At 49.1% G+C, this 25921-nt stretch overlaps 1 long non-coding RNA gene across 1 annotated transcript; it reads left to right on the top strand.

Annotated features, from left to right (window-relative positions):
• Window positions 1–3926: 3926 nt before the first annotated feature.
• LOC107978184 lies at window positions 3927–7445 on the top strand. Its single transcript, XR_004771092.1, has 4 exons — window positions 3927–4146; window positions 4447–4480; window positions 5980–6113; window positions 7024–7445. It is a non-coding gene; the product is annotated as an uncharacterized LOC107978184 (long non-coding RNA).
• The last annotated feature ends 18476 nt before the right edge of the window (window positions 7446–25921 follow it).

The following is a 25921-nucleotide window of genomic DNA, read 5'->3' as shown; positions in this document are numbered from 1 at the left end:
CGAAACAACAAATCCCTAAAGGCCTGACCCAGTGTCCACCAGAACTACTTGCCTTTCCTTTGTTAAGGAATCTCTGGAGCTTGGGATGAGACCAGACGAGGAACATCTGAGAAGGCCTGGAACCTTGGGTCACTGCTGGGGTGCTGTGTAAGGATGTACTTGATTTGTGATTTGTGACCACAAAGAATGAAAGCTAGCACCTGGCTGGTTGTCTCCCCACTCCCCGAGCTCCCCCCCCCACACACACACAAGAAGGAGTGAAAACATCAGGTCTGATCTGGTCAGAAATGTCCAAGTTTTCGTTGAATAATTCATGCCGCAGATGTAGCATAAAGTGAGTAGCTATCAGGTCAGTTAGTTCTCAGAGGTGTGCAAGTTCCCAAACCTGGGTGAGCAGGATAGTTCATTCACAACTGATTGATTAAAATGGAGTAATGCAGCTTTGCCAGTAGCTAATATGCAAACTGACTCTGGCATCTGCCCCCATCAAATGCCAGGTGATTTTGGATGCATCTATAAGAGGCTTCCTGATGGACAGACCAGCAGCCTCCACCATAGACACAGAGCAACTCTCACTATGTGTTGACCCTTGCTTCCCAGACATTATTTTATTGTGTAGCCCAGGTTGGCTTCAGACATGATTCTCTTGTGTTTGCCTTCTGGGTGCTAGGATGACAGGTATACCCCACCATGCCATGCCATGCCCCTTCTTCTGTCCCTTGTAGGACTGTTGTCATTGTCTTTACCTATGGTAAAGGAGTGCATATGCACACACACAAACACATATAATCAAATATATCATTGTTCAATAAACTTACGTATCTGAGAAATCAAGAACAAGAACTCTAGAAGCTTTGGCTGGTTTCTACTTACCCATTTCTCAGTGTATGCCAACCCCTTGCCTGGGTTGTGAAGAGAAGTCCAAGGGAATTCTTAATGCTGAGCCCCTAAATTGATTTTCTTCCTTTGTGCTCTGTCAAGGCATGAAAAGCCATTCTCAAGTTTGACCATAGTATTCCTAGACGCAGCTTTCATGCTTTGTACTTTTCCACTTTTCTGTTTATTTATTTATTTGGTTTTTTGAGACAGGGTTTCTCTGTGTAGCTTTGGAGCCTATCCTGGCACTCGCTCTGGAGACCAGGCTGGCCTCAAACTCACAGAGATCTGCCTGCCTCTGCCTCCTGAGTGCTGAGATTAAAGACATGCGCCACCAATGCCCGGCTATTTATTTACTGCTTATTTATTTATTTATTTATTTATTTATTTATTTATTTATTTATGGCTTTCCAGGCAGGGTTGCTCTATGTAACAGTCCTTGCTGTCCTAGAACTTGCTCTGTAGATCAGGCTGGCCTCAAACTTACAGAGGTCCACCTGCCTCTGTCTCCCAAGTGCTGGGATTAATACTTTTCTATTTATTAAACTTGTTAGATATATAGCTTAATCTCTGACATTAACTTTTTTTTTCTTTCTTTTTTTTTTTTTTTTTTTTTCGAGACAGGGTTTCTCTATGTAGCTTTGGAGCCTATCCTGGCACTAGCTCTGGAGACCAGGCTGGCCTAGAACTCACAGAGATCCACCTGCCTCTCCTCCGGAGTGCTGGGATTAAAGGCGTGCGCCACCAACGCCCAGCTCTGACATTAACTTAAGGGAGTTTAAGATGTATTTTTTGTTTTGTTTTGTTTTAAATATTGTGTCTGTTCCCGTCTTCTCATCCTGGTGCTCCACGGTTCTTAGATCCTGAAGTCCAGTTTTTTCACCCCCTTCCCCTTTTCTGTTTTGGAAGGTTTTTCTGTTTGTATTCTCAAGTCTAGAGATGCTTTCTTCATGCAAGCCTGCTAATGAGCCCATCAAAGCCATTCTTTGGTTTTCCCAGCTTTTCCCTTATTGTTAGGGGAGAATAACTTCCCAGCTGCATGTCTGCTGGACTGGAAACCCAGTGTCCTTGGAGCAAAGCTGGAGAATGACCCTGCGAGTCCTCTCTACCAGGAGGCTTGCTGTCACCACACAGCAAATTCTTCTAAGGAGTTATTGAAATTCATGATGCTACCCCCTTTCTTTGATAAAGGACAAGTGTTCCCAATTGCTGACATTAATGGAATTTTTTCCCTTCCTAAATGTGGTGGAAAATGTCACTTTTCAAAGCAGGGAGAGATACCATCAAATTTAAGTGTTTGAAATCCCTGTTGAGCCATTGGCAAGCTCACGGAGGATGGTTTGAATTCCCTCATCCCCAGTACTGGGAAACAAAAAAGAAAAAAAAAAGTTTTAGTGTTGAGGTTTTTAAAACTAGTGGGATTTTAAAAGTTGAACTGAATGTGTATTATGAGATAGTGTGGAGTCTGTGGGGCGAGGACCGAAATGTTCTGGTTTAGATGGAGCATGTCCTCTCTAAGCTTGCCCATGTATTTGAATCCTTGGTGGTGGTGCTGTTCTGGGAGCCTGTGGACCCTTTGGGAGGTAGGGCCTAGCTGGAGGAAGTGGATCCCTGGGTGGGTGGCTAGGGGGCCTTAAAATTCATAGCCCACCCCCATTTCCTGACTCATCTGTGCTTTCTGGGTCACCGAGATGTCTTCTCATTGTCACGGAGCTGAGTTGCTGCCATGGTGGATGTATCCCCTTAAACTGTGAGCCAGAGCAAACTTCTCATCCCTTTAAAGGAATTGTCTTACTCCAATGCCTGAGGGTAGGCAAATTGGAAGATAATTTTATGTAGGTGTGTATGCATGTATATATGTGTTCTGGGGATTAAGCCCAGGGCTTTGCACATGCAAATCAAATGGCTTACATTAATGTACACCTCCAGAGCAGAAAAGGAGACAACTCATTCTGCAGAGAACCTTAGCTTTGAATGGGAAGAGAGAGACTATATGGAAGTTGGGAGGCATACCCAAAGAGGTCCCAGGTATCTTTTGAAAAGAAAGGTAAGATGTTCAAATAGACAGAAACAAAGAGAGACACAAGAGAAGGTGTCTATGGCAAAATATGCTACTCAAAAAATAGTATGAGACCAGACTATTGTCCCTCAGAATGTGCCTCGAAGAGACACAACAGGGCACTCAATATATGACTCTTTTGAATGGAGGACTATTTTGAGAACTAGCAGACACAGAAAAGATGTCTTTATAGTGTTCATGTATAAGAGTCCTCTTGGGTGTGGTTCAGAAGTATAGATCCCAGGTTAAAAGAAATGTACATGTTCTACTCTCTTGGAAAATGTCCAGTGTCCATTCCTGTTGGCTATGTGTTTGTGGAGGTCACATTGCGCTGCTCTGTGATAAGTGGCATATCACCACCAAGTTGTTTGTGCCCTAAGCCAAGACTCTCAATCTGCTCCACCCCCATCCCCACTCCTGCTAACTTGCAAAGAGGAAACACCTATTTCTATTTTGGCTTGTGGTCCCAGAGGTTAACATTATTGTCTATTATTCTGCTTCCTTGCACCTGACTCACAAGAAAAATAACTTATAAATGGCCATTCCCTTTCTGCACCTCTGTAGGTAAGACATAGTTCTTCTGCATAGCCTGCCTGAACACTGGTTCAGATTTATGGAACTGTGCTGGTATCTTGTTTGTACAAATAAAGCATGCCTGAAGGTCAGAGAGCAGAGTTAGCCACTAGTTAACCACAGAGGTCTGGAGGTCTGTACCAACAGACAGGAAGTGATATGGCTGGGTGGAGAGAGGAAGTGATAAGGTGGGAGGAGACAGCAGCTCAGTCTCTTTTCATCTGGGAAGCTGAGTAGGTAAGGTGGCTGTGGTTTGCTCCTTCGTCTCTGATCTCTCTGCATTTCCCCCTATATCTGACTCCATGCTTTTATTATTGAGACCCATTAGAACTCTGAGCTGCATGGAATGAGTGTTGCAAATAAAAGCAGCCAAGAACTGTCAACTAAATTAGTTGGACCTTTTTCCTCTGACAGCAATGTCATACCCAAATGGACCAGAAAGGAGCCTCAGCCTGATACCCAGGAGTTGTTATGCCATCAGTCTGACTTCTGCATGGCAGGAGCTGCGTCCTGGTCACATTCATGGATGATTTCAGCTCCCAAGTGATAGTATTACAGATGTGTGCCACCATTCCCAGCTCATGTGGAATCAAACTAAAGGCTTCACGAATCTTAGGCAAGCACTCTACTAACCCGAGGTATTTGTCATTTTATTAGTGATGACATATTTGGGTACACTTACACATCAGAGCACCAAACCATAGCATAAATAAACTATGACTGCTCTCAAATTTGAGTTTGATAACACAGATTGAGTATACCTTATTCAAAATGCTTGGGGCAAGAAGTGTTTTGAACTTTGGATATTTTCAGATTCTTCAATATTTGTATATGCCAGTGAAATATCCTGGGGACGGGACCCAAGTTCAGACACAAAATTCACTTATGCTCCATATATATAGTACACAATAACCTGAAATATCTATCATATTTCACAGTGCCTGCTTTTTGACTGCAATGCATCCCAGGAAGGTAGGTGTGGAATTTTCCACTTGTGATATTTTAAAGAAATCGTATTTTGATGCATTTTGAATGTCAGATTTTTGGATTAGGGACATTCAACCTGTTCAGAAATGTGATACAGGCTAGGACTCTATTTCCAAGGTTAAAAAAAAAAAAACCACCGTATCTACTGCAATGGAAGGGTCATACAGTGACAGGAGAATGGTTGCCAAGATGAGGGAGGAGATTTGGGGAGGGGTAAGTCATTGCCAAAGGACCCAGGAGGCATCTCTGAAGCAGCAGTGCCCTACTTCTTACCCCAAGTGGTGGTTTTTGTGGGCGTTCTCATTTTGATTATTCTCCAGCCTATAAACAGACATTTCACACATTCTTCTGAATGTAGGACATAGTTCACAATGTAAAAACAGGGGGGTGCAGGAGGATGCCTGAGGGGCACTGGTGAATTTCCTGTGGGTTTAGTGTGACCACAGAACCATGCGATCCCCTCAACAATCCTCAGACAGCTGAGGGGTCATGTGGAGAAGGTAGAGTGGGGTTCATCTGTCACTGGGGACTGCCAGAGGACAGATCCAAAGACAAAGGGAGGGATGAAGTGCAGGATGAGGGTTCAGGCAAGACTGTGATACACAGCTGAACAGGAGGCAGGAGAAGTCCGGAGAGAGCTGAAGTGGAAGTGGGGAGACTCACTGGGCATGGGATCCGAGACCCCGAGACCACTGATGCCTCTGGGACCACAATGCTGGCAGCTGGCCAGAGTGATAGTCATGGTGGCACAAGGGATGTCCTGTCCCAATTCGGAGTGTATAGGCTTTATGAGCCCATCTGTAGAATGTTGCTGGGTTGGGGTCACAAGAAAACACACAGAATCAAGTAACCTGGGCTTATAGGTGCTCACAGATACTGAACCCTTTGCATATGCACTATGGTTGTATAGCCTGGTGTTCTTTGGGAGTGGGGCTGTCTCTCACTCTTTTGCTTGCTTTTTGGACCCCTTTTCCTCCTACTGGGTTGCCTCATCCAGCTTTAATATGAGGGCATGTGTCTAGTCTAATTGCAACTTGATATGTCATGTTTGGTTGATGTCCTTGGGAGGCCTGCTCTTTTCTGAAGAGAAACAGGAGTGGATTTGGGGGAGGAGAACCTGGGAGGAGAGGAGGGAGGGGAAACTGAGGTTAGGATGAAATATGTGAGAGAAGAATAAATAAAAAAATAAACAAACCTTTAAAATATATTTAAAATCTACAGATAGTATCTGAAGAGAGCAATGGCAAGGTGTTCACATGGGAAAGAAAGTTTAATTTAAATTATTTCATAATAATTACAAATAATTTTTAGTTATTTCACATACAGAAAGATGTGCTCTTTTTGGTGTATGGGATCATGTGATCAGTCGTGCCGACAAGGAGGCAGGTGTAGTTTGCTACGCCTAGAGGTTTCTGCCACGCTAGTTAAGTTAATCCGGGAAACCATGCATCTGTTTCCATCTCTGCCGTTTTCCTCTTTTCTAGGACATCACTTAAGAAGAGTTGTGCAGATGAACATTTCTGGGTTTGGCGTCTTTCATGTAATGCACCCAAGAAACAGTCAAGTCATGTTCAATGCTAGCTCTAATTTACTGTTGAGAAGTCTTCTGTTGTTGGGGGTACTGCATTTTTACTTATTTTTTTTAATAAAGCGTATTAGACAAGGCTGGGATATTAGGATGCAGGAGAATGAGGCTTCAAAAGACAAGCTCCACTTCTAACAGAGAACACTAGGTATATGGGTTGTTGTTCTGAGGCTTTGAACCCAGGACCTTGTGTGTGGTAGGGGAGTGCTCTACCACATCCTGTGTGTGTGTGTGATACTGGATTTATTTAACCATCCATCTTCCATAGGGTTTTGGGGTTGTTTCTGGTCTGTGGCCATGGTAGAGATTTTTAAGAAACCCCTTTTCTGGAACTGAGAGAATGTGAGATCCAATCCAGTAACAATTTAGAGGGTTTGGACTTCTCTTACCAGCCCCACCCAATTGATGCGTATGGATTAGTCATGCTTTACAAGGGCACACAGGCTGTTTCCTAAAATAGAATTCATCCTAAACTGTAAATAACGCTAAGAACAAGCCAGGCACTGTGGAGCATGTCTGTTAATCTCAGCACTTGGGATGAAAGTCCCTAATCATCCTGGGCTACACAGAACCTGTGCTTATAGTTCCAGCTACTTTGAGGATTAGGTGGAGGTTCACTTGAGTTTGGGAGTTCTAGACCAGCCAGGACAGTATAGCAAGATCCCCCACCTCAAAAAAAAAAATAAAATCAGGCAGACTGGTGGTGATGTAGCTTAGGAAAACAATGCTGAGGCCACGTGTGAGGCTCCAGGTTTAAGACACACACACACACACACACACACACACACACACACACACACACACACACACCCTTAGTGATCTGTCATTGAAAACCTTCCCACAATTAACACAGAAACCCACAGCTAGACCATGAGCAGAGAGTGAGAGGTTTTGGACCACTTGGTCTTAAATGGGATGTCTTTATCATGCTCCACCCGCCCAGGATCAGGGATCTATTCGGAGGAGGAGGCAGACAGATTGTATTAGCAGGAAGTGGTGGACTCCAAGGGAAGCAGGAAAGTGGAAGTGATTCCAAGGAAACAGTCTTCCAGACACAAGATGGAGGTAAATATGAACTCAAAAACTGCAATTGCACCTGCAAGACCTGCACCAGTTCAAGCCCACCACTGAAAAGCAGAAGTAGATGCAAAGTTCCATCCATAACCAAGATTCCATTTGCAATTGCTACCTGCTAGGAACAGGAAAATCAGTTTTCTCCAATGGAATGTCGTATCACTCCCACCCCAAGCCCAGGAGTAGTTGGCCAACACAAAATGGACTCCAAGTTTTTTGTTTTTCTGTGGGATTTTTGTTTCATTATGACATTTTGTCTTATTGTTATTTATTTGCTTGCTTTGATTTTGATTTTTGAGGTTTTTTTTTTTTTTTTTTTTTTTTTTTTTTTTTTTTTTTGAGAAAAAGAGTGTACATGAAGGGTTGGGTAGGGAGGTGAGGAGGATCTGGAAGGGGTTCCGGGAGGGGAAACATGATAAAAGTATATTGTATGAAAAAAATTAAGTAAAAAAGCAAAAGTAAAAAGAACACTCACTAAAGATGGGGCAGGGTGAGGGGTGGGTGGTGGGGAGGAAAGAACCAAAAGAAAAAATCTTTTAAAAATTTATTTTATTTTATTTATTTATTATGTATCCATGTATGTCTGCACACCAGAAGAGGGCACCGGGTTTCATAACGGGTGATTGTGAGCCACCATGTGATTGCCGGGAATTGAACTCAGGACCTCTGGAAGAGCAGTCAGTGCTCTTAACCTCTGAGCCATCTCTCCAGCCCTGAAAGAAAATTTTTTCACAATGTAAATCCAGGTGCAAATGCCTTTTAATGTAGTCACTGAATTGCTGTATTCTTTTAAAGAGTCTATGGAACACACATTTACTTTTGCTTATATGTTATACTTACAGAATTTCTTTAAAGCTCGCATCAAATGAACAAATAGTAAAGTGAATTGTGGGAGGAGATACAGATAAATTAAAATGAGCCATATTGAAGGTGGGCCTTTTGGCATGCTCTGCCTACTTTTTGACCTCTCTTGTTCTTCATTATCACCGTCTTCATCATCATCATCATCACCCTCATCACCATCCACTGAGCTCTGTCTTCAGCCTTGATCTCGCCATCACCATCACCATCATCACGGTCATCCCATCATCGGTGGAGATCTAACCCAAGGCCTTATGCATATGAAGCAAGCTCTCTGGCACTGAGTTGTAGCTTCAGCCTTGATCTCCACTATAGTAGATGTCTGACAATTTCCATGAAGTGTTTTTGAAAAAGTGAGGTTATAACATCATGTGTAAACCCTCCAGCAGCTCAGCAGCTCTCTGTCTGTGTTAAGAACGTAACAGGTTAGTGGTGACTGGGTTAGCTGCTCTGTCAGTTAGCATGTCCTGGGGTCTCTTCTCCACTGCTCTCACTCTGGCCTCCTTCCAAGGGGTCCTGAACCTCAGGGTCTTTGCCCCTGGCCGTGCACAGGTCTGAGATGCTCATTCTTCTGAGTCAGCATGACTCAGGTCTTTGTTCAAATGCCCTTTCATTAACGACTCGCTGGACCACCCCAAATAAATCCTTCAAAGGCTACAACCGCATTTCATAGCTCCTTTCCTCCAGGGATCAGTAGCCGCTGAACGCTTGAACTGTTTCTGACATCTTTCTTTTCTGTTTACTTGCTATGACTATGCCAGCTCCAACCAGGCAGGTACCATCACAGTTGTACCCAGTGCCCAGATCAATGTTGACATCTAGCATCTAGTAGGTGTTCCAGAAACTCACTGAATGAGTAAGAAAGGACTTCGGTCTCTTCAAGAGGCGCCGTGGGGCCCCTTGAGATCTTCCACACAAACCTGCCACCTGTGGCCTTCCTTGCTGTGCTGTCCTTGTTTGAGTCTGGTTGCCTGCCCTGGTCATTCTGGACCCTGGGGCTATCTTCTTAGAGACTGAGGGTCCCACTGGAAGTCAGAAGGCTCGGATCTTCCTAGTGATTCTGGAAAAAATGGGAGCCATGGACTCTCTCAAGGTGACTTTGGAGCCTTGACCTGTGCTTGCCAGCTCTGAGATCACGCAGGTTCATTTCACTTCCCCAGGATCAGCTTACTCATCTGTCCGTAGGGAACCCAAAGTCTACCAACCCTGCAGGGTGACTGGGTGAAGGGAGCACGTTCACCGACAGGTACCGCTGATAATCATTTTCGCAGCTCCCCTAGAGTCGCCAAATGGGTTTTAATGAGGCAGACACATCATCTTTGGGGCTGTTGGCTGCCATATCCATTTTCAGAGAAAGCCTGGCCCGCCCTCTCCCGCGGCACCTTCGCCCCGCACCCTCTGCTGCTCGCCCCGCGCCCTCCCGCTCGCTCCCCGCGCTCTCGCGCCGCCCGCTCCCCGCGCTCGTGCTCCCGGGCGCCGGATGCGGAGGGAGCTGCTCTGCCCGCAGCTGGCGCAGCGCGGGGGCGGCCGCGGGTGGGCGGGAGCCGCGGGCCGGGGCGCCGAGCATGAGCCGCCGGCGCCTGCCGCGCGCTGCTCGGGGCCGGGCTGCGGCACGAGGGCGGCTCGGGAGCGACGCTGGCACGGACCGAGGTAGGCAACAGCAGCCCCGCGCGCCCCTCGGGTCCTCCGCCGGGCCGTCCCCTCGGGTCGTTAGCGCGGGCGGGCGCGGGTCCGGGGACGGGCACCGTGCAGGGCGACGCGGAGCCCTGCGTGGAGTTCCTGGAACTCCGCCCCGGGCTGGACGGCGGGACCCCTGTGCCTTCTGCACCTGCCGCGCACTGGGCGGCCGGTTCGAGCATGGAGGGAGCGCACCGGGTGGCAGGCGTGGGCACCACTGGCAAGTCCGCTGCCCAGGGCCTGGCGTGGGGGAGGGGGTCGGGGATCGGAGGAGCTCGGGGCTGCGCAGTTGGAAGTTTCCATTTGCTCTTGTGCATGCTGGGTCCGGGGTGGCATCTCACGCACTTGCTGTTTGGCAAGGAACTGGGGCGTAAGATTTGAGGGTAGAGAACCAGGGGCATGGTGAGGTGCGTCCCTCTGTCCCGTGGGCCGGGGTCATTTGAAGGACCGTTTGGGAGTGCAGACTTCGACAGGTACAGCTGGTGTGTGTGTGTGTGTGTGTGTGTGTGTGTGTGTGTGTGTGTGTGTCCTGTTGCCTGCTGATGAGGAGGCACTGTGTTGTGTGTGTGTGTGTGTGTGTGTGTGTGTGTGTGTGTGTGTGTCCTGTTGCCTGCTGATGAGGAGGCACTGTGTGTTGTGTGTGTGTGTGTGTGTGTGTGTGTGTGTGTGTGTGTGTGTGTGTGTCCTGTTGCCTGCTGATGAGGAGGCACTGTGTTGTTGGGTCCTGGCTCTGTGCATCTCAAGCTACCTCTGAGAGATTGCAGGTAGTGGATATGGACGGGAGGCTGCCTTTGGGAGCTGCCTAGGGCCTGAGACTTGGAGGTGGCCAGGCTCCCTCTTTTCCTATTCAGGACAGTGAGCCCCCTTTTCTGTTCACTTTCCCTGCTTTTATTAGCCTTATCCCACTGTGGGACAAGGGGAAGACTTAGATGGCCTCCCGGCCCCAGGGTCAGGTTGGCCTACAGGAGCCTTCTTCTCCCAGGGCTCTCCCACTCCCACTGATTCCTTCTTGTCCATCCCAGCCCCTGTGGGCACAGAACCTGTTCTGCCATGCCTCGGGTTCTCCACAGCAAAGCAGCACCTCCTATCCTGGTAGGGAATTGGGAGGCCACATATTTTGACTTGTGAGCCATGAGCAGCCTGCAGGCCCCTCTGAGATGTGGTTTCAAAAGCATGACACCATGGTTCTGATGACTCCTTGGGGCATTTCCATGTTGATCTTCAGTGACAACCACTTTAGGACCACAGTCCCCAGCCCAGGAAGGATATCCAGAGCTGGAGGGCACCAGGGACTCTTAGCTGTGTGGTCTGGGGACAGAGGAGGGGGTTCTCTGCCTGTCCAACCTCTTTCCCTTTCTTGCCTCTAGGGCTGTGGATTGTGGTGGCTCTGCAACCCTTTGGGTGGTTGTCAGCTTGGTGTGTGTGTGTGTGTGTGTGTGTGTGTGTGTGTGTGTGTGTGTGTCTTCCTGGATCCACAGGCGCTGCTTCTGAGAAGAGAGTGACCAGACTCCATGATAAATTGTGGAAGCTGTGTTGTCTTGCACATGCCCCCTGGGGTTTGGGAGCCCAAGCAGATGTTCCCAGGCAGGGGTACAAGTGGCCTAGCCCCAAACCATGCAGGAGTTTGTTTTCCAAAATGCGTCTTCCTGCTGCCAGTGGATGGCTGCCTTTTACCTGGCAAATTGTGGCAATGGAACCGTTCACACAGAACAGAGCGGCTTTTGGTGTAACTTAGCAACTGCAGACGGAGGAGGAAGGGGAGGAGGAGAGGGAGGAAGAGAGAGAAAAGGAGAAGGGGGGAATGCTGGGCAGTGTCTGGGCCTTGTTGAGGTGGTAAGCAGCTCCTGCATAAGGTCCCTCCCCCCAAGACACAGGTGAGGAGCAGGCCTGGTGCTGGGTCCTGGAGAGGCAATCAAATGGAAGTTGGAACATGCTGGAGCAGTTTGCACCTCATTGGTGGAACTACAGCAAAGGAAGCCGCAATGAATAGCTTAGGTTGGTGGAATTTATGACCTTAAAACTGTTGTTTCCCAGAAGCCACGTTGCAAAATAGGTCAAGAGAAGATGCCTTGCCAAGGCAGGGGGCACTGAGCTCCTTACTACGGTGGGGCGGGCCTCAGTGGACTGTGATGCCCATGTCTGCATGGCCCTACGCCATAGGAGAGGCCCTGCTGGGGAGGGAGACCTGGTCAGGGCATCTCTGGACTCGCTGCCAGGTCCCTACCTTCTGCTCTCTGATGGGACTCCTCCCTCTCTCCTTCCCGCTTTTCCTCCTGAGGCCATCTGCTCCAGCCATGGTTTGCTCTGGCTGTTTTTTCTCTCAGAGCTTCCAGAATCTGCCTTGTGTGATTTCCGCCCACTCCAGGCTGCCTCCCAGGTTTCTTTGCTCGAGTTGTCCACCTCCCTCCTGCCTGAGTGTGCACTTAGCAAGAAAGCGATGTGCTGAGGGGTGGGAAGCCAGGGTTCTGTGTGGCGTCTTGGAGGCGATGGCTGTGGGGGAAGGGCCCTGGTGACCTCTGGTCGCTTGCTGGGTCCCTGGCTCTTTTGGGGGGTCTGAGGTAGGCACGTAGACCTCTTTTTGGTTGATAGGTCTTTCTCACATCTTTCTGGGCCTAGAGATCGGTGCTGCTGATGTGTGTAAAAGTTAGACACAAGGAATGTCCTGGCCCAGTTCAGAGTGGTCAGGCTGATGAGCTCATTACTAGAGTGTTGTTGTGTTGGGGTCACCAGGAGGTTTCCATACAGCAGTCCTGGGATATAATTTGGGAAAGTTGTCTGGCATCAGCAGGGCCATGATGTGACTAGAACATGGAAGGCAGAGTCCGAAGGGCCGGGATTTCAGCTCAGAGCTTAGAAGGGGCTTGGGTTTCAGGGACTTGTGTTCTGGGAGAGCTGGCAAGTGGTTGCCTTAGGCACCGTACAGTGATAGCTGTCAGGTGAGGAAGCTGGGGTGTAAATGTTATCCATGACTGGCCCTGACTAAGGATGACAAGGAGGGATACTGCACAGGGAGACACAGATGACCATCAGTATCTCTGAATAAACACCTTCCATCACACGGGTGCCATGGAGCATGATTTAGGATTAGCCTTCCTGTGACCCTGGCCTGAGAAGCCTCTCCCTCATCATTTAATTGACACAGAACTTCCTCAGGGGATCCCTGGTTGGTGCTGGGATGTGATATAAGTTACTTAATGCATAGCCACCCTCCTCCCCACTCTGGCTTGGGGCCAGGCTTTGGCCAGTGTTGTTCAGGGCAGCTGACAGAGCCTTGGAAGCCTGTCTGGCCCTCTTGAGCTGGCTGTGGAGCAGGGCACTAGTTGACTCCTGGAAGGGAGGCCTGTAATTGGGCCTCTAACACACACACATACACACACACACACACACACACACACACACACACACACACACTCACTCACAGGCTCACACACACACACACACTCACAGGCTCACACACACAGCGGTGGCACAGTATTGGAAACATAAGGTGTTTTCGGTGCCCAGGTTGACAAGTGTTGTTCCTCAGAGGTGAAAGAGTTTACATGGGGCTCCTCTCATCTCATGCTCACCAGCTCCTGCCCACCCTCATCCCCAGGCAGGCTGACTTGAAGATGTGTTCTCTGCTTGCTTACTCCGCTTTCTCACTTCCCACCCCCTCCCAGCCCACTCCCATCTGGTACCCACCCCTTCCAGCAGGGAGCCCCACTGCAGAGGCTATGAACTTCACTTCCAGATGCTCTGCATCCATTCTGGCTGCCTGGCTCTCGGTCCTTTTTTCCCTCTTACCTCTCTGTAGGTCTCTCCATGGCTTTACCCCCTGTCTCAGGACACTCAGTGTTTCTGTCTTTGAGGACCCAAGTCCTCCCTGCAGCTACAGTTTCCATTTTTCATGTTGAGATGAGCCCAGCTCCTGTCAGCCCCAGAACCTGGGTCTCTTTTAGCAAGTGTTTTGTGCTTGCTGGCTTCTTCTGGGTGACCATGGGCGTCCTATCCACTGCCATCCTGTCCCTGAGCCTCGCTTCCTCAATATTGCCATCTGAGCAGCCAACTGCAGTCCCTTCTTGCATTGAGGTACCATCCAGCCTAGCCTAGCTGGCCCCAGACCTCTCTTGAACACCCTTCTACTTACTGAACTCTCTATTTCCCAGCCTCAACAATTTCAATGGCTCCCTTCCTGTGATATCCTTTCCCTACAGACATGGTCTCTGCTAGTTCTCCCCATGGCCCTTAACATTTTGGAAGGGCGGTGACTCTTCCTGTACAGGCATGATGTACAGGTGCCAGGGGCCTCTACACTGTGTCCCCAAGTGTCTTGTCTTGTCAGTGATTCCCTAGAGCTCAGTTTACCTCAGTCCTTTTGGACTCCCATCTCCAGGACCCTGGCCATCCTGATAAGATGTGGATTGAATTTTCTGAGTTGCTGGGCATAGTGGGGAAGAGATGAAGAATGGAGTCCAAGAACAATTGTGTACAGAGGTCTGAGGCATGCTGCTCTCTGCCTTCAAGGAGAGGAGCGAGGAATAGACTTCAAACTCTGGGACCGCTAGGGGGTAGGGGAAAAAGCCTGTCCAGGAAGGATTAGTGTGGATGGAGCCAGGGGGCCAGTCCTCTGCTTATCACCAGCACTTCAGTTTCTCCAACTATCACCCTCAGACTCTACCTTAAAGAGAGAGTTCTCCCTGGATGCAGTTGCCATGACAACACTGTTAACAAAGACTAGCTTCTGTGGAGGAGGCTGGCTCACCCAGAAGCTGAGGGTGTTGGGAAAGGGTGTGCATTCTGATGAGTGTATCTGCAGAGCTGAATTTCCCTCCCCCACCAAGGTCACCCAGATCTTGAGGACCCTCCCTGACCCCTTCTGCTTTACAGGCCTCTGGTACCCAGACCCACCCAATGTGAGTGGAATGATTCCAGCCGTAGCTAGGGCACAGGGTCTCCTACCTGGGGTGTGGAATACGTCCAGTCCTCACCCCAGACACTTTCCAAGATGAGTTTACTGTAGTTTGTTGTGGAAGCCCAGACTCATAGGCCATACTTTCCCTGCAGAGATTCTGTGGCCCAGATCCTTGGGGCTTTGATCTCTGAACAAACATTCATTGGCTCTGTTCCTCCTCCCAGATCAGGTCACAGGGTGGGAACCCTGAGCGTGTGAGGGGAGCCTTGATGGGAAGGTCCAATTCTCTGTCCTGAGACCTGAGATAGGTGCCCAAGGTTGGCTGGGTGAATCAGGACAGGAAACCAGGGTGGGGGCTTACAAAGGAACTTGGGGAGTCCCTAGGGTACTAGACGCAGAGCAGGCAAGGGGAATATGCCAGTTATTCTTTTTATTATTGCTAATAGTAGTGGGTTTCTCCTCACCCCACTAGGCTGGATGAAGAGTAGAGTCCCTGGGAGAGCAGCCCAAGAGCAAGCGAACAGTTAGCTTTTTAGGAAAGCCTAGGTCTTCCCTACACTGTCCAGGAAGTCCAGGCTCCCTCCAGATAGCTGCATCCTGTGCTCCTAGTCCATCGTTTCTCCGGCCCTGCTGTTCCTGGGAGCCTGCTAACCCAACCAGAGTGTAGAATCTTACGATCTGCTGTGAGGAAACGTCTGCTGTGAAGGCACCTGAGCCAAATCATTTGTCCTGCCACCTGTAAGGGGGTGAGGAGCCTCAAAGACTTCCAAGGAGGTGTCAACAGTGGTCCAGCCTGGCAGGGCCGGCCAGGGCTGAGAGTGGACAGGGCAGCATGGGGTGGGGGAGAGCTCCTGCAGAGATGTGGTCTAAAGGGAAGACGCCAACAAGCCCATGTCATCACTCGGCCCACACCCTGAAAGCGCTTGCAGGTGGAGAAGTGTCTGATCAGCAAGCAGCAGACACTGTGCAAGCTACATCAAGTGGACTTGAAGACACCCCAGTGGATGGCAGACAAGGACGGTTCTTCAGCCCATGCCTTCATCACCATCACAGTTATGAGAGCCAGAAAAACCAGAACAGACCACTCTAAAACAGTTGAACATTGGTAAGATTTGAGGTCATATAGGCAATGGGTCTAGGAAGAATAATGAAAGCTGAGGAGCTTAGGGATAATTAATAGAAATACGGTGAAGGGTATCTTGGGAATGTGGCCATCATGACACTGAAGATAGGTCACCCCCTGACCCTGACAGCCCATGTTCTCTGAGGAGAAAGCCATGTTCAGGGGTCTCCTCCCAGCCCCTGTGGTGGAGAGACCAGGAATTGGCATGAGGCCTGCAGGGGGAAGGGTGTGCTTGAGAGAGTATGGGATGCCCTCGCCTCTCCCTGGCATTGAGCTGGAACTGTGTCTGGAGCGCTTCCTGCCTCATGGCATCATGAAAGCCGCTTCATGGTCTGCAGCAGCCATTGCAGCTCCAGGTCCCAGATGTGTCTTGAGAGGAGGCCGAGATAAGAAGCTGTAAGGAACATAGTGGCAGGAGAGAAGATTCCTACAGCAAGGCCTATGTCTGGAAAGCCCTAGTCAGGCTGGAGAGTGGAGAGAGGAAGGAGCTGCGGTGGTGTGGCTGGCCAGAGGGGGCCAGCCCTGTTCCTGATGAGGCTTTGGTACAGTGGCATGGGCTAGGGACTGTATGTGGATGTACAGCCTGGGAGAATATCCTGTTCTGTAATCACGTGTGCTCAGCAGTCCACCTCAAACCCACGACTTTCCTGCAAACCTCCCTGCCACCTGTGTCCTGCATCCCCCTAAATCAACATGACCGAGAGACTGACTGACTGGCCTAGCTCTATCTCCATAGCATGCATCGCAGTCCCTCCAGGGTCTGTTACAGCATAGCTGGCGTTCCTGAGGGAAGCGGCGTGTCAGATTGGCCATGAAAGATGAGGGAGTTCAGGAGGTGTCTTCTGTTGCCTGGCTGTTCATTTCAGGCCCCTGTTGAGGATGGGATCTCCTTGGCAGGGCTAGAAGTAGCTGTTTCACCTCAGGATTAGATACCCATATGCCTGCCTACTCAGATGAAGGGAACTGTTAGCCATGCCTCAGTTTCCCCGTCTGTCAGGAAAGGTTAAGTGTAAAGGTGTACGAGGTACCGACCCGTTTCCATAGCTGACGTCATCAAGGACAGACATGGGACTCTGTGAGGTGTGAGGACAGAGTGCTTACATCTGCCCAGAAGTCTCTCCAGCCCGGCTCTTGGCTTTCCTTGGCTTCAACCTTGTGCTTGACCACAGGTGATGACCTGGCCTACCAGGCTATGGACTGCAGGTAAACGGTTGGGCTGAGGCCCTTGAGTCTGTCAGTTCCAGTAACCATGCTCTTCCCAGGCCAGCAAGGGGAGCTGTAATGAGGCCCACCAATCCCTGTGAAAACCTAGGTAGAATAACCCCCCCAGCCACACCCAGACACTATGCTCTAGTGTAGAAATGATAAGCAGTCGGATGTAGCATTAGGGCTGGTACTGCAAAGGGAGAATGTGTGTCCTAGGCCTGCCTCTCAGCAGACAGGGAACCCCAGACTGTCCTGCCCTGTCTCAGGGTGGCACTGGGCTGGGAGCAGTGGTTGAAAATGGCCGCCATCCTGTCAGAGGGAACTGAGCAGTGCTGGAGGGCACTTCATCACACTGCATCATCCATCCTTTGACTTCTGGGCTCCTCCTACCCTGCTCATTTTATTTATTCCCTCCTTCCCTCCCTCCTTCCTTTTCCAACTTAGTCATCTTGGAGGCTCTGTTCTCCATTCTTTCTACCTGCCCCACGCCCCCTCAGCTCCTGCCATTTTCTCTAATCACAGTTGACTTCGTGACTCCAGGAGCCAGGTCCAGAGCAAGAGCCAAGTTCCTTATGCATGGCCTGTAGCCAGGTTGTTATATGTTCTTGGGGAACACCGTCCTCCAAAGAACTCTGTTCCCTTGCTCCCCGTGTCCCACACCACTGTCACCTTCCCTGGCCATCCTGTCCCATGACTCTGGAAGAGGCTGTGGTCAGCTTCCAGGGAGCTGTGCCCTTCATCCTGCTTCTCTCCTCTCCTGCACTGCCCCTCGTCCCCTCAGACTTTCTCCACAAGAACTCTTCTTGCCAGACCCCCCTTGTCCTGTCTGCCGATGTCCTCGGCGAATGTTTAGGTTGGGGGAGGACCACACCACCTTTCTTTATACACACCACCACTCCCTGCCTCACCTACTCCGCACAGCTGTCTTCACTGTTCCTGCCCCTTGGATTTCAGGGCAGTTGGTTCTGGCTAGGGTGGGGGCGGGGCCGAAAGCTTTACCCATCCTCCAGGACTCGGGAATGTTGATGGCTCCCCAGCCCATAGATGTCTGGTCTTGCTTCCTCTTCATGTCTGTTGACCTCTGGCCTCTCAACCTCGGCTTCCTGGTGGCATTCTGTTGTCACCTTATGACAGTAAGTAGGTGGGTTGGGGAGGCAGGAACAGAAACTTTCTTGTAGTGGGGTCCTGTCAGCCCTCAGTGACCTGTCCTCTCCTGTGTGATGGTAGCAGAGGGTACTACCTTTGGAGGCTGGCAGTCTTCAAACAGGGCTTGCACTGCAAAAGCCAGAAGTGGGCAAAGCTGCACAGGGGCTGCAGGCTGCTGGACCACACAGGTGGCCTCAAGAAAATCCTTCGATGGCTCTGAGCCCCTAAGAGTGGTGAGAGTAGCTACGTTCCCTGGATTGAATATGAACTGTGACAGTTAACTTACAGCCCTTGGCATGTTTCTAGAATGTGTGAAGCCTGGTAAATCTGAAGTTGTGATGTCAGCAGCGGAAGGGGTGATGGGAGTGTTGGTGTTGGAGGAAGTGATCACAGAGACAGCAGCGGTGGTTATGTCAGGCGCGGTGGTGAAGGCACTGGTGGTGAGGGCTCAAGAGACCCACGCTGGTGATAGTGTTGGTGACAGAGGTGGAGGGGACCGTGGTGGTGATGGTGGACGTGTTGGTGAGGGTGGTGGTAGAAAGAGGTGGTGATGACGTGGAGGAGACAGTGGTGTGGGAGATGGTGGGGGTGTGAGAGGGGAATGTGTTATTTACATTCTGGCAACAGAGCCATAAAAGCATTCTTAATACCTTCTTGGTTTGAGGAGGGCCTCGCTAAGTAGCAGTCAGACCTGCGTTTGTGACATGTGGGTGTGTCTGTGGGTGGCTGCACACTGGCTGGCTCTGTTCCCTCCCCCGCCCCCTTCTGCCCTGGACAGCTGCTCCTGCATACCCGTGGTGGGTCTGGGGAGCAGAACAAGTGCAAAGCTGCAACCCTGGGAAACAAAGAGTGGGGAACAGGCTGGCATCCCTGGGAGCTGAGCTAGAATGGAAGAGCAGGAAAGGGAAGTTTAGCCACAGTTGGAGAGTGAACCACTTAATTCCATCCCAATTCTGCCACCAAAAACGTGTAAAGCATTCGGGTGAGCTTCTCTGTGCTTTGGGGCCTCAATATTTACGTCTGTGAAGGGAGCCCGGGCCTTCTTGGGGTTATTGGAGTGGGATGAAATAACATCCTGGGAAGAACGTTCAATGAGTCAGTGGTGCTGGAGCAGAGACTGCCCACCAGTGCAGGCTCTGAAGAGTCGAGTGCCGGGAGAGGATCTGACAGTTGTCGTGGGACTTGGGTTGGCTGGGTCCAAGGTACCGGGCTGGCCTTGGGTTCAGGGCTCCAGGTTTAGTTTGACTCCTCCGAAGCCCAGGGCCCCCATTAATCCCCACTGGGTGGGGAGTCAGAGGGCGGTGAAGCCCTGCATCCTGCACTCCAGCTCCAAAGGGGAAATAGCTCAGTATGCAGGGAGGATGTAGCAGAGCTGGCTTGGCCTGAGTTTCTTGCCTCTTGTTCCTTCTGTTGCCATGGAAACAGGCCAGTGAAGCTTCCTTCCCCATGCCTCACCCCTTGAAGCTGATGGGAGAGGCAGTCTGGAAGGAACAGGGAAGCAGAGGGAGAGAAGCCGCAGACCAGCTGATCCTTGATCTTTGGGTGGGAGGATGGAGGGGTGGGGGTGAGAGGGGAACAACTTTCCCAGGGTCTGAGTACAGATGGGTGCAAAGCCAGCGTGAGCATGCAGCCCCTTGCCCCTCCTCAGTGTACAGATCCTAGCGCTGCATTTAATAGCATTCAGAAAGTAACACGGGTCCTTGTGGAGGTAGTGTCTCCGCCCCCAGGCTGGCCCCAGCTGCCCTTGTTGTGTTTTGGGAGTCCCCTCTGTACATACTGCAATGTGTCACTTCATTCTGTGTGGCAGAGGCTCTGTTGGGGTTATGTGTCTTGATTTCACATTGATGCATTTTGGAGTGGCCCCTTTGTTTGTAACAGAGTGACATGAAGGTGCATTTGTCATGTTGCTAAATTTTGGCAAACCATCCACCGTAACAGCTCTAAGTTGTTAGATTCCATTTCCAGTGTGCATGGGTCCTGTTTCTCTACTCCTTCTCCTTGCCTGTCTGATGAATGAGGTACACCTTATTCCAATTTTAGTTGCCATTTCTCATGTAATGAATTGGATTGGGCATCTTTTCCTACTTCTATGATCTTCCTGGGACTGGAGATAGAGCTCAGTGGTAAAACACTTGCTTAGCGCATGGCAAGTCCTGGGTTCAGTCACCAGCACTGGAGAAAAAGTCTACCTGTTTTTTTAATATTACCTGGTGTTCTTCCTATGCACAAAGATTTCAGCCAGACTGTTGTTCTTACTGGTTTGTTTTACCTAGACGACATCCGTCTTGCTCTGTAGTACAGGCTGGTGTGGGATGTAGAATCTTCTGGCCAGTCTCTCCTGAGTGCTGACTGAGATTACAAGTGTGCACTGCCATGGCTGGCTGGTCCTTTTTTTCTTTTCCTTTTTTCTTCCAAGACAGGGTTTTTCTGTGTAGCCCCAGCTGTCCTGGAACTCTCTCTGTAGACCAGGCTCTCCTCAAACCCAGGGATTTGCCTGCCTCTGCCTCCTGAGTGCTGGGATTAAACGTGTGCATCACCATACCCAGATATAAGATCTTTTAGTATTAGGAAACAGGTACCTCTGAGTTTGAGTTACCGATTTATTGTTTTTTTTTTTTTTTTTTTTTTGTGTGTGTGTGTGTGTGTGTCTGGATTTTTGCAGACATTTAAAACACAGGTAGCAAAACCGGTGATTTAAAACTGAGTTGGAGCTTTAAAAATATTCATATTGGGTATGAGGCCGGTGAAGTTAGTTTCTGTGGGTAATAGACAGCTGCCTGCCTGCAATTTCGGCGCTCTCAAGCCAACAAGAAGGTCCTCTCTGCAGATACGAAGTAACCTCATGTGCTTTTCCATAGGCTTATGATTTCCTTTCTCCACTTGACTGTTTGAGCCATCGGCAGGGCTCCAGCTTAAGTTTTCCAGATGGCTACCCAGGTGCCCAATGCCCCTTGCTAACTACCTTCTCTTTTCTGACCCGAGTATCACCCGAGTATCGGCTGCACATATATGGGGTTACTTCTAGACCTTCTGGTTTGCTTCCTTGCTTTGGCTGTATTTTAGTGTACTGATACGATGTTTTAAGTTGAAACTTATTTTGAGACAGGGGTCTTATTACATAACTCAGTCTAGTCTTGAACATTTAACTCTCCTGTCTCGGACTCCTGAAGTATAGGGGTCACTATGCCTAGCCCAACAGGGGTAAAATTTTAGCTGGTGAATACGGATATGTTAGACAGGTTTTTTTTTTTTTCTGAATTAGAAACAAAATTGTTTTACATGTCAATCCCAGTTCCCTCCCCTCCTCCCCTACCCCCCCCAACTAAAACCCTACCTCTCACATATCCCTTGTACTCCCCCTGGGAGGCCTTCCATAGGGGGGCATCAGAGTCTATCATATCCTTTGGGATAGGGCCTAGGCCCACTCCCGTGTGTCTTGGCTCAGGGAGTATTCCTCTATGTGGAATGGGCTCCCAAAGCCCACACCTATGCTAGGGATAAGGACTGAACTACTACAAGAGGCCCCATAGACTTCCAAGGTCTCCTCACTGAAACCATGTTCCTGGGGTCTGGATCAGTCCCAAGCTGGTAACCCAGCTATCAGTCTGGGGAGCAAGAACTCCCTGATGTTGAGGTCAGCTGTTTCTGTGGGTTTCACCAGCCTGGTCTGGACCCCTTTGCTCTTCACTCGTCCTCTGCATCTGGATTCCAGTTCAGTTCAGTGATTAGTTGTGGGTATCTGCTTCTACTTCCACCAGCTGCTGGATGAGGGCTGTCGGGTAGCATATAAGTCAGTTATCAATCTCATTATCAGGGGAGGGCATTTAAGGTAGCCTCTCCTCTGTTGCTTAGATTGTTAGCTGGCGTCATCTTTGTAGATCTCCAGACATTTCCCTAGTTCCTGATTTCTCTGTAAACCTAAAATGTCTCCCTCTATTATGGTATCTCCATTCTTGTTTTCTTCTAATCTTCCCCCGACTCAACCTTTCTGCTCCCTCATGTCTTCCTCACCCCTCCTCTTCTCCCCTTCTCATTCTCCTAGCTCCCTTCCCACTCTTCCCGTGATCCCAATTTTCTCAGGAGATCTTGTCCCTTTCCCCTTCTCCAGGGGACCATGTATTTCTTTCTTAGGGTCCTCCTTGTTTACTAGCTTCTCTAGACAGGGTTATTTTTTTTAAAAACACTTTTCTTTTCTTTCAAAGATTTATTTATTTATTATGTATACAATACTCTGCCTCCATATGTGCCTGCATGCCAGAAGAGAGCACCAGATCTCATGACAGATGGTTGTGAGCCACCATGTGGTTGCTGGGAATTGAACTCAGGACCTCTAGAAGAACAGTCAGTGCTCTTAACCTCTGAGCCGTCTCTCCAGCCCTAGACAGGGTTCTTATAGAGGGATAGAATCAATATAAGGCATATTATATACATCATATCATATATATATATATATATATATATATATATATATATATAATAAAAAAGGATTTGATGGTTGGCTAGTATAGTAGGATCTGGATAGTTCAGTGTGCACTCGGAGAGGCAGAAAACTTGGCAGTTGATCAGTCATAAAACTAGATGTCTCCTCAGTTTCAATATGGTGCCACAGGCCTGTGGAGTTGCTGGTATTTAGTTGTTAGCAGTCTGAAGAGTCCAAGAGCATGATAGAGGCACTTCCCGAGGGAGAAGAAGTAGAGGCAGGTAGGTGTCCCGAGCCACCTGTTGGAAAATGACACCCCCCTTGAGAGTGGGTCTTCCTCCCTCAACTAATCCTTTCTGGAAATGCCCTCATGGACGTGCCCAGAGGTGTGTCTCTCAGGCTGATACAAATCCCATCAAGATGACAAAGCAACAACCACGGATGCCCTTGTCACTTGATTCCCAGTCACATTGCTTTATGTCATATTTAATGTCCAGATGAAGACAACACTATTGTAATTCCACTTAATACAATGTAACTATCACATGTACAGTGGAAAATACATTAATTATCCTTCCAGAATAGATGACAATCTCTTTAGGAATGCTTACTCTTTTAATATTCCATAGCTTACAAATTATATAGATTTAATAATACTTAAGCATGGATCTCAACTTAATTGATGTGATGTGCCTGGCAACAGGAGAGGAGGGGAAGGAAACACGGGCGGGCATCTTTCTGTTTAATATATGTGAATATGTGCGCACACATGCTCTTCTCTAGTCTTTAAATTCCCAATGAGATACCTCACTGACCTTTTCATATGAGATCCATGACGTTTTTAAAAATTGTATTTATTTATTCATTTTACATGTATGAGTGTTTGCCTACATGTATGTCTGTGTTTCATGTGCATGCTTGGTACCCATGGAGGCCAGAAGAGGATGTGAGATCCCCTGGAGTTGGAGTTATAGGCAGTTGTGAGTCACCAGGTGGGTTTCTGGACGAGCAGGGAGTGCTCTTAACCACTGAGCCATCTCTCCTGTCCCCACAAACGTATTTTAGATAAAATAGGACAGAAATATCCATGGCAATCACAATTTTCCTTTCTGCAACCGGAGCCCAGACTCCAGGCAAGCAGAGGACAAAGGTGCAGAAACAGGAAGCAAAAGCCTTGCTAATGACCTAGAAGGTGGTGCAGACCTTCAGTCCTGCCTCTTTCCACTCTGGCTACTGGAGAAGCGGTGCCATATATCAAATGCTGGCTGAGAGCATATACAGCCTTCTGGAGAACCTCGCTCCAACCTCCAAGCTGTTGCCACCCAGTTGGCACACTGACTGCATCTTTAAAAGGCCATCCCACAGATCGTGCCAGCTGCTTTAGGTTGGTGGGGACTGTGACAAGACCGGAGCATTAACAGGCATGAGCCCACTCTTGCTTCTATAAGTTCCTTGATCAGAAGCTGTGTGGAAAAAGGTGTTCTGTAACTGCATGGTGAAAGAATTACCACCAGGAAAGGAAAATCCATACCTGGAGTAAGCATCTGTCCCAGTAAGCACAGAGTACCATCTTCTAACATTGGAAGTGGCACAATGCAGTCACCTGCCACCAGTTCATTGGCTGGTCACCCTGGAAATGGCACCATACCAGGATCTTGGTGTTGGTGTCTATTGCTGGCAGCATGTGTAGCCAGGTCAGCCTTGGTGAATGGAAGCCCATGTGTGTTTGTTACCCTCCTCCTCCTCCTCCTCCTCCTCCTCCTCCTCCTCCTCCTTCTAATTCTTCTTGTTTTTCGAGACAGGTTTTCTCTGAGTAGCTTGGAGCCTATCCTGGCACTCGCTCTGGAGACCAGGCTGGCCTTGAACTAACAGAGATCCGCCTGCCTCTGCCTCCCGAGTGCTGGGATTAAAGGCATGTGCCACCAATGGCCCAGCGGCTCGTTACTTTTCTTCTTGCTGAGACAAAAACAACTTAAGGAAGGGAGGGTTTATTTTGGCTCACAGTTGGAGGGTGCAGTCCGCCATCAAAGGGAAGGCATGGCAACCAGAGCAGGAAGCCAATGGTCACACTATGTGTGCAGTCAGGAGGCAGAGAGCCATGAATACCAGCGCTCAGCTCAGTTTTTCTTTATTCAGTCCAAAACTCCAGCCCATCGGACAGCGTCCACACACTCAGGGTTAGCCTTCTCTTCCCAGCTAAGCCTCTTAAAAACAATTATATCAGATACTCAATAGTGCGTTAATATAAAATGACACCATTTTAAAGTGATACTTTAAATTTATTCTTTGAGATTTTTACACATGTATTCAATGTATTTTGATCATATTCACCCCATTTCTCCTCCTAACCCTAACCCAGATTCTCTCCCCAAATCTCTCTCCCAACTTCCCATCTCCCTTTTAGTAATAGAATAACCCACTGAGCCTAATTAGTGCTTCCCATATGTGCACGAGTGTGCGGTAGCCATTGGAGCATGGGCAATTTAACGGGGACCACATCCTTGGAGAAAACTGGCTGTCCTTCCCTAGCAGACCCATGCTAGAATGCGGGTCCCATTGATCTTGGGCAGGCAACCGCAGTTGCCGTGAGTTCATGTGTGCAGCGGTCCTGTCGAGCTAGAAGACACTGAGTTCCTGTCTTGACTTCCTTTGATAATGAACAGCCATATGGAAGTGTGAGCCAAATAAACCCTTTCCTCCCCAACTTGCTTTTTGGTCATGTTGTTTTGTTACAGCAATACAAACCCTAACTAAGACAAAATGGTACCAAAGGTGGGGCATTGCTGTGATAGACTTGACCATGTTTTTTGGAGGATTGTGGAAGGACTTTGGAACTTTGAGTTAGAAAAGCCATTTCGTGTTGAGAGCTCAGTGGGCTGTTCGGCAGGAGCTTGGAAGGTGAGACTGTTGGTAGCAGTGCCAAGGATGGAGGCCTGGCTTGTGAAATTTCAGAGGGGAATTTAAAGACTCTATCAGGGACATTTGCTATTTGGAATTAAGATTCTAGTCAGCCTCGGCTGAAGTGTCAGCTGTGATTAACAAGACAGCAACGCCAGCGAAGTGAAACCTTTACATTACTGGGAAAATTGATGCTTTATCGACTGGAGCTGAGAAATTAGCAATGATTAAGAAGAGGCCGGCATCACTGGTGAAATCTTCTGGGAAGTGTTTCCTGAAAACACAGAGAAGCTGTGCGGCTAAGGTAGGACCACATGCTGGCAAGCTGGACTTGGTAATGTGTAAGAGTCAGCCAGGTGGGATTGGTTTTAAAGGCATGAAGGGGTCATGGAGAGCAGCTGAGGCTTTGCACTGTGAGAGGCCAGGAGAAGCCATTGGCGAAGGTTCAGCCTCAGTGATATTTGAAGGCCCAGGACTGAGGGGGTCATGCAAAGAAGTTGAGGCTTGGCAGCAGGAAGAGAGCCTGTGAGAGGCTCTTGGTG

Source organism: Cricetulus griseus, chromosome 8 (assembly GCF_003668045.3).
Source record: "Cricetulus griseus strain 17A/GY chromosome 8, alternate assembly CriGri-PICRH-1.0, whole genome shotgun sequence".
Taxonomy (NCBI): domain Eukaryota; kingdom Metazoa; phylum Chordata; class Mammalia; order Rodentia; family Cricetidae; genus Cricetulus; species Cricetulus griseus.
Note: the sequence above shows the minus strand (reverse complement) of the source record. Positions and strands in the feature narration are given on the sequence as shown.